Source organism: Festucalex cinctus, chromosome 13 (genome assembly GCF_051991245.1).
Source record: "Festucalex cinctus isolate MCC-2025b chromosome 13, RoL_Fcin_1.0, whole genome shotgun sequence".
Lineage (NCBI taxonomy): Eukaryota > Metazoa > Chordata > Actinopteri > Syngnathiformes > Syngnathidae > Festucalex > Festucalex cinctus.
In genome coordinates, this window is record NC_135423.1 from 18251688 (window position 1) to 18257160 (window position 5473).

The 5473-nt window shown below is 40.7% G+C and overlaps 1 non-coding gene across 1 annotated transcript; it reads left to right on the forward strand.

Moving 5' to 3' along the window:
* The first annotated feature begins 298 nt into the window (after nucleotides 1-298).
* On the forward strand, nucleotides 299-417 carry LOC144000471 (5S ribosomal RNA). The gene has a single exon (XR_013278242.1). It is a non-coding gene; the product is annotated as a 5S ribosomal RNA (ribosomal RNA).
* The last annotated feature ends 5056 nt before the right edge of the window (nucleotides 418-5473 follow it).

Below are 5473 nucleotides of genomic sequence, written 5' to 3' on the forward strand. Positions count from 1 at the left end.
ACTCCACAGGTGGTTTCAATCAGGATAGATTGCATCAAAAGGTAGCTCAATTACATCAAAACACATTTGTAAATAAACAAACAAATACATGACATGTCATCAAAAATTGAGCGCATCATTCAACATGGCTGGATCAGTATCAGATAGACCCAAAATATATCATTGGCATGCAAACAGTTATGCTAACAGTTGTTTTCATCATACCAGAATTAGAACTAAGAATGGGAAATGTAGTCCACCTATTGCTGTGGTCAGACCAATGCAAGATGAGCATTTTTGGTTGAGTGTTTCCAATGTGGCTTACGGCCATACTACCCTGAGAACGCCTGATCTCGTCTGATCTCGGAAGCTAAGCAGGGTCGGGCCTGGTTAGTACTTGGATGGGAGAGTGCCTGGGAATACCAGGTGCTGTAAGCTTAGGGCGGCACGGTAGAGTGGTTAGCACGTTTGCTTCCCAGTTCTGAGGTCTCCGGTTCGAGTCCAGGCTCGGACCTTCCTGGGTGGAGTTTGCATGTTCTCCCCGTGCCCGCGTGGGTCTTCTCCGGGTACTCCGGTCTCCTCCCACATTCCAAAGACATGCATGGCAGGTTAATTGGGCGCTCCGAATTGTCCCTAGGTGTGCGTGTGAGTGTGGATGGTTGTTCGTCTCTGTGTGCCCTGCGATTGGTTGGCAACCAGTCCAGGGTGTCCCCCGCCTACTGCCCAGAGCCAGCTGAGATAGGCGCCAGCAGCCCCCGCGACCCTTGTGAGGAATAAGCGGTCAAGAAAATGGATGGATGGATGGATGGATGTTTCCAATGTTATAATGTCAGACGAGCGTCAGGTTATCGGCACGGCCAGCTTCCATTAGCTGCCGTGATGGAACAGAAAAAAAAAAAAAAGGTTGGATAAAGGTGAGTGCATTAACTTGTTTACAGCTGTTAAACTGACAACCAAATAGCATTTAACATTTGTCATAGTAATAACACCAGATTGACTAGCGATGTTCAAACTTTTAATTTTGTCTAAGAAACCTCCGTGTAAATTCACAGTGAACAATAGCAAGCCAGAAATGCAGCGCTACCCGATATTTTGTGTCTGGTCTGAAACTAGCCAGGTTTAATAAATAAACATACTTTACAATTAGAATAAACTATACATGCTTCAGAAAGATAATGCACCTTATGTGTGAAAATACAACTGTTCTTTAATATAGTGCCTAAAATACAGAGCACTTAATAGTCCATACATGACTTAAGTGTGTTTTCCTTCTTTCCTTAGGGGACCAGAATAGTTGTATAGCGAACGTGGTAGTTTAGATGTGAGCATAAGCAAATTACATCCATGTATTATTAAGAACTTTAATAGTGACAAAAATAATCAGTATAGGATCTGTATCGGCCAATCCTTGAGGCTGAAGTATTGTTATCCCAGATCAGAAAAAAGTTGCATCGAGCCAAAATATCCGTACCAATTTTTTTGTTGTTGTTGTTTATAAGATGCATTCTATTTGCCATTTTTCATGTTTTATGTCAGCTAATCTGAACTTTTTTTGTTTTTTTTTTTTAAGCCAAGTGATTTTTACCGGCACTGAGAAACGGCTCAAGGCATAAGCAAACAGAGGAGCTGTTTGGGGCCCCATGAAAACGCATGAGTAGTTGTTTATTTTAGCCCGTATCCCACTGAGGGGGCGAACGTTTGCAAATGTAGCGAATGTTGATTTCTCGTCAGGGTTCGTTCACGGTCATAACATTCGCCAAACATTTTAATGGCTACCATTAAATGGCAATCTTGCACCGGGATGCTGTCGTCCTTGAATGCTGCCCTACGGTGAACGCCTGGAAAACCATGGGTGGATTGAGAAGGCCTTACCATGTTGGAATCCATCCATTCTCTGTACTGCTCATCGTCACTATGGTGACCGGTGTGCTGGAGCCTAGCCCAGTTGACTTTGAGAGGTTGTCTGCATTTAGTTTATTAAAACAAAATTAGAGCTTTTGCAATCATGGTGTGGAGTGAAAGCAGAACGTATTGTCTGATGTGGAAGACCTGTTTGTAAGATGACTAGATGGAGGAACTCAATAAATATACCTTGTCATGAATTGTGTTTATTACTTGTTCAGTTTTGACAGTACATGTAGTATGGCTTTCTTTGACCATTGCAAAAAAATAAAAAATAAATAAAAAATACTTAGGTTAATTGAAGACACAAATTTGCCCATAGGTGTGAATTGCTGTGTAGGGATGTGACAATATCCAATACGATATTATCATGGTATGAAGGTCATTATCACAATATTGTGGGGAGGGTGGCAATATAAAAAAGGTCACAATATTGTAAAAAAAAAAAAAAAGAAAAAGAAAAAAAAAGAGCTCATACTAAAAAAAACACACACACATACACAATATTGTGCTTTTATACATAACAGCAATGCATATAAACAACCTACAATCTCGAAAAAAAAACAAAAAAAAACTTAATATTGAGACACTTACTTGCTAATGCACACACATATTGACTCAGTTCACAAGCATATTATGTTCCCCTTCATCTGACCATTAGCGTGGAGTTTAATAATAGAAGGGCCAAAACATGCCTTGCGGAAATTAAACTGCACTAAAAAAAAAAAAAAAGAAAGAAAAAACTAGCCACCAGAGAGTGCTAAAACTGCACAAATGGAAATCAACCTGACTTTTTATTTTTAACAGATGTGCTGCTTTTAGTATCGTGAGATGACGACGAGGATATTGTGGTAGTTTTAATATTGTGATATCACGATATTGCTGTTATCGTTACATCCGTATTGCTGTGTGAATGTTGTTGTTTTTTCCCCTGTATGTGCCCAGTAACTTACTGGTGACCAGTCCAGAGTGTAGGGCAGATATGTCACATTGGTAAAAGTGTTCTTGCAAGAGAATCCCACTATTGCCAGATGATAGTCCCCATGAAAAAAAAATGAAAAAAAAAAAGAAGAAGAAATAAAATGACTTTTTGGGACTGAGAGCGTTTTCACATCATGGACGCAAGGGTTCGAAGAATACAGGGGGCACAATGAGGAAAGGAGAGAAGTAAAAGGAAAGGAGGAGGGGGTCATTAAAGAGCTCTAATGATGTGGTGATTGATGAGGGGCCCCAACTCTGACCCCACATTAGTACAGAGCCTGAGAACCAGACCTCTTTTTCTGCAAGTGTGTGTGTTGGATTTGAACTGTGTTTCACAATTTGGCCATTTACAGTACAATGCATTCTTCAATACATAAAACAACAAAGTCTGCTAACAAGTAACAGCTGAGATGGGAGAAACATGTTCAGCTGTCAAGATTTTTTTTTTTTTTTTTTTTTTTTTTTTGCGGTTATCGACTGAGCTTATGGCTGAGGTCTGAAGAGAAGTTTCTCTTCCAGCCCATGCTGCCAACGGAGTGTACTGAACTGTCCAGAAAACCCCAAAACAAGGGCCAAAAATGGAAATGGGCGGGGTGTGCCACAAGCATACTTACTGAGGCCCATCATTGACCGATGGCCGACTGGTGGCACATAAAGTCAGTGATGTAAATCACACCAAACGGTAATCCTTACGCAAAACAGTTTACAACTTTCCCGAAGCAGTGTTTCTCATTTCCAGATTAGGTTCTCTGCTACCTTACCAAATGTCCACCATTGTTGTCCCAATGCCAGACTATCACAAGTAATAGAAAATAAAAACTTTTTTCATTTTGGCTACCAGCATACAGACACACACTGAACAGGCACACGCACACTTAGACAGAGAAGCAGCCAAAGTAAGTTAAATAAGGACCAGATGAAGCAGCCATGAGATACTACTGAAACACATGTTGACACACAGAAGCACAAGCCCGTCCCTTTGATTCGGCTACAGCTGCGACCACAACTCAATTCTCTCTTCATTTTTATAATCCTCATCTCTCATTCATGCAACCACAGCAGGAACGGCGACACTCCTCCTTCGTTATAGGGCTGTAAACTACACAAATATGTTTGCGCCTTGGTAACACACATTTAAACACTCACCACAGTTTGTTTCACCGCCTCTTAATTTTCAATGTTAGACTACACAAACTCTTTGTTGACAGAAAGCAATGAGTGATGCTCAGTTAAAGGGCAAAGTATATATTTTTTAAAGGAATAAATGGAGAACAATTTAAAAGTTACCCGAAGTGGCCAAGCTAAACCAAATGCAGCAGCATCAGATGTACGAATGTACAAGCTGTTAAATCTGGAGCTGAATCGCATAGGAGGCCTGTGTTTTCTCCTCCTGGCCTTCTTCATCCACCTTCAGGCGCATCTTTCTCTGACAGACTCACTGAACTAGAGCCAGGTCATTTTTAAGAGCCTCCACCACTCGTCTCCAACAACATCGTTTGTCTCTCATTTATGAGGGCCTTTCCTTGACCTGCCCTATTTCATGTTTAAGACAATATTTGCCCTGCTGCTTTTTGGCAGCTTCTCCATTCAGCTGCAACACCTCAATGAGGAGGTATTCGATCTACATTTGGACATTGACCCCAAGCTCGTTGTTTGTTTTTTAACGAGTGATTTGCAATGTTTATAAATTCTATCATGAGCCACCCATCCAGATTTTTTTAGTTAGTTATTTATTTTTATTTTTTTTAGCCCGTGTACTCACCACACCTGCTTTTAGCGACCAGTTACATAGTTATATATTACTTTTTTTTATAGCCTGGAAACCAGACTCATTGCTTTACCAACGACCCAGTCTGCAATCAAACGGATCTGAGGCGGGGCTAACCTAACCAAATAGGCAGTGGAAAGCGATCAGCGGAGAGCAGAAATTACTTCTTCTGGGCTCTTCCTAGTATTTTGACCTAGTGCAGTTGCTGTACTTGGCCAACAAATAAAGCTGACATTCTGCACATTCTTACACTATCAATTCTGTAGAGTAAATTTAACTCTAAAGAGTCTATTTGGTCCCATTCTAAATGGAGTAAAATTTACACTTGGAAGAGAGTAAAATTAAACACAAAAAGTCACACAAATGATAAAAAGACTGCTTTTTATATAGCACTTTAATCTACACCATATGGTGACCCCAGTGCTTTACAATGCCTCACATTTACCCATGCACACTACAGAATTTATTGCGTCCCGTTGAAATATGCATGTAGCGCTTCTCCTAGTCTTATCACTGTCATTTTTGCTGGAGAGAGAGGAAATAACGCGAAAACGCCGCAGAGAAATCAACGTATTCAAGTGAGCCGGCCTTAGCGAGTGACAATGGCTTCACTTGCAACAGCGAATAAGTGTCATTGTTAGTCCAGTCATATATAATAAGTCTGGGATCTTGATACAAGTCACTTCCAGTGCCGTCAGCTGCTGGGGTTTTCCATGACTATGTGCTTTTGGTCATTTAAAATGGAGTTTATTACTGAAGGAAACAAATTATCGTCTCTCCCGGTGCACCATTTTGAATGGACTTCCAACGTCAAAGAGTGACGTTTCTCACAAAGAATATGTC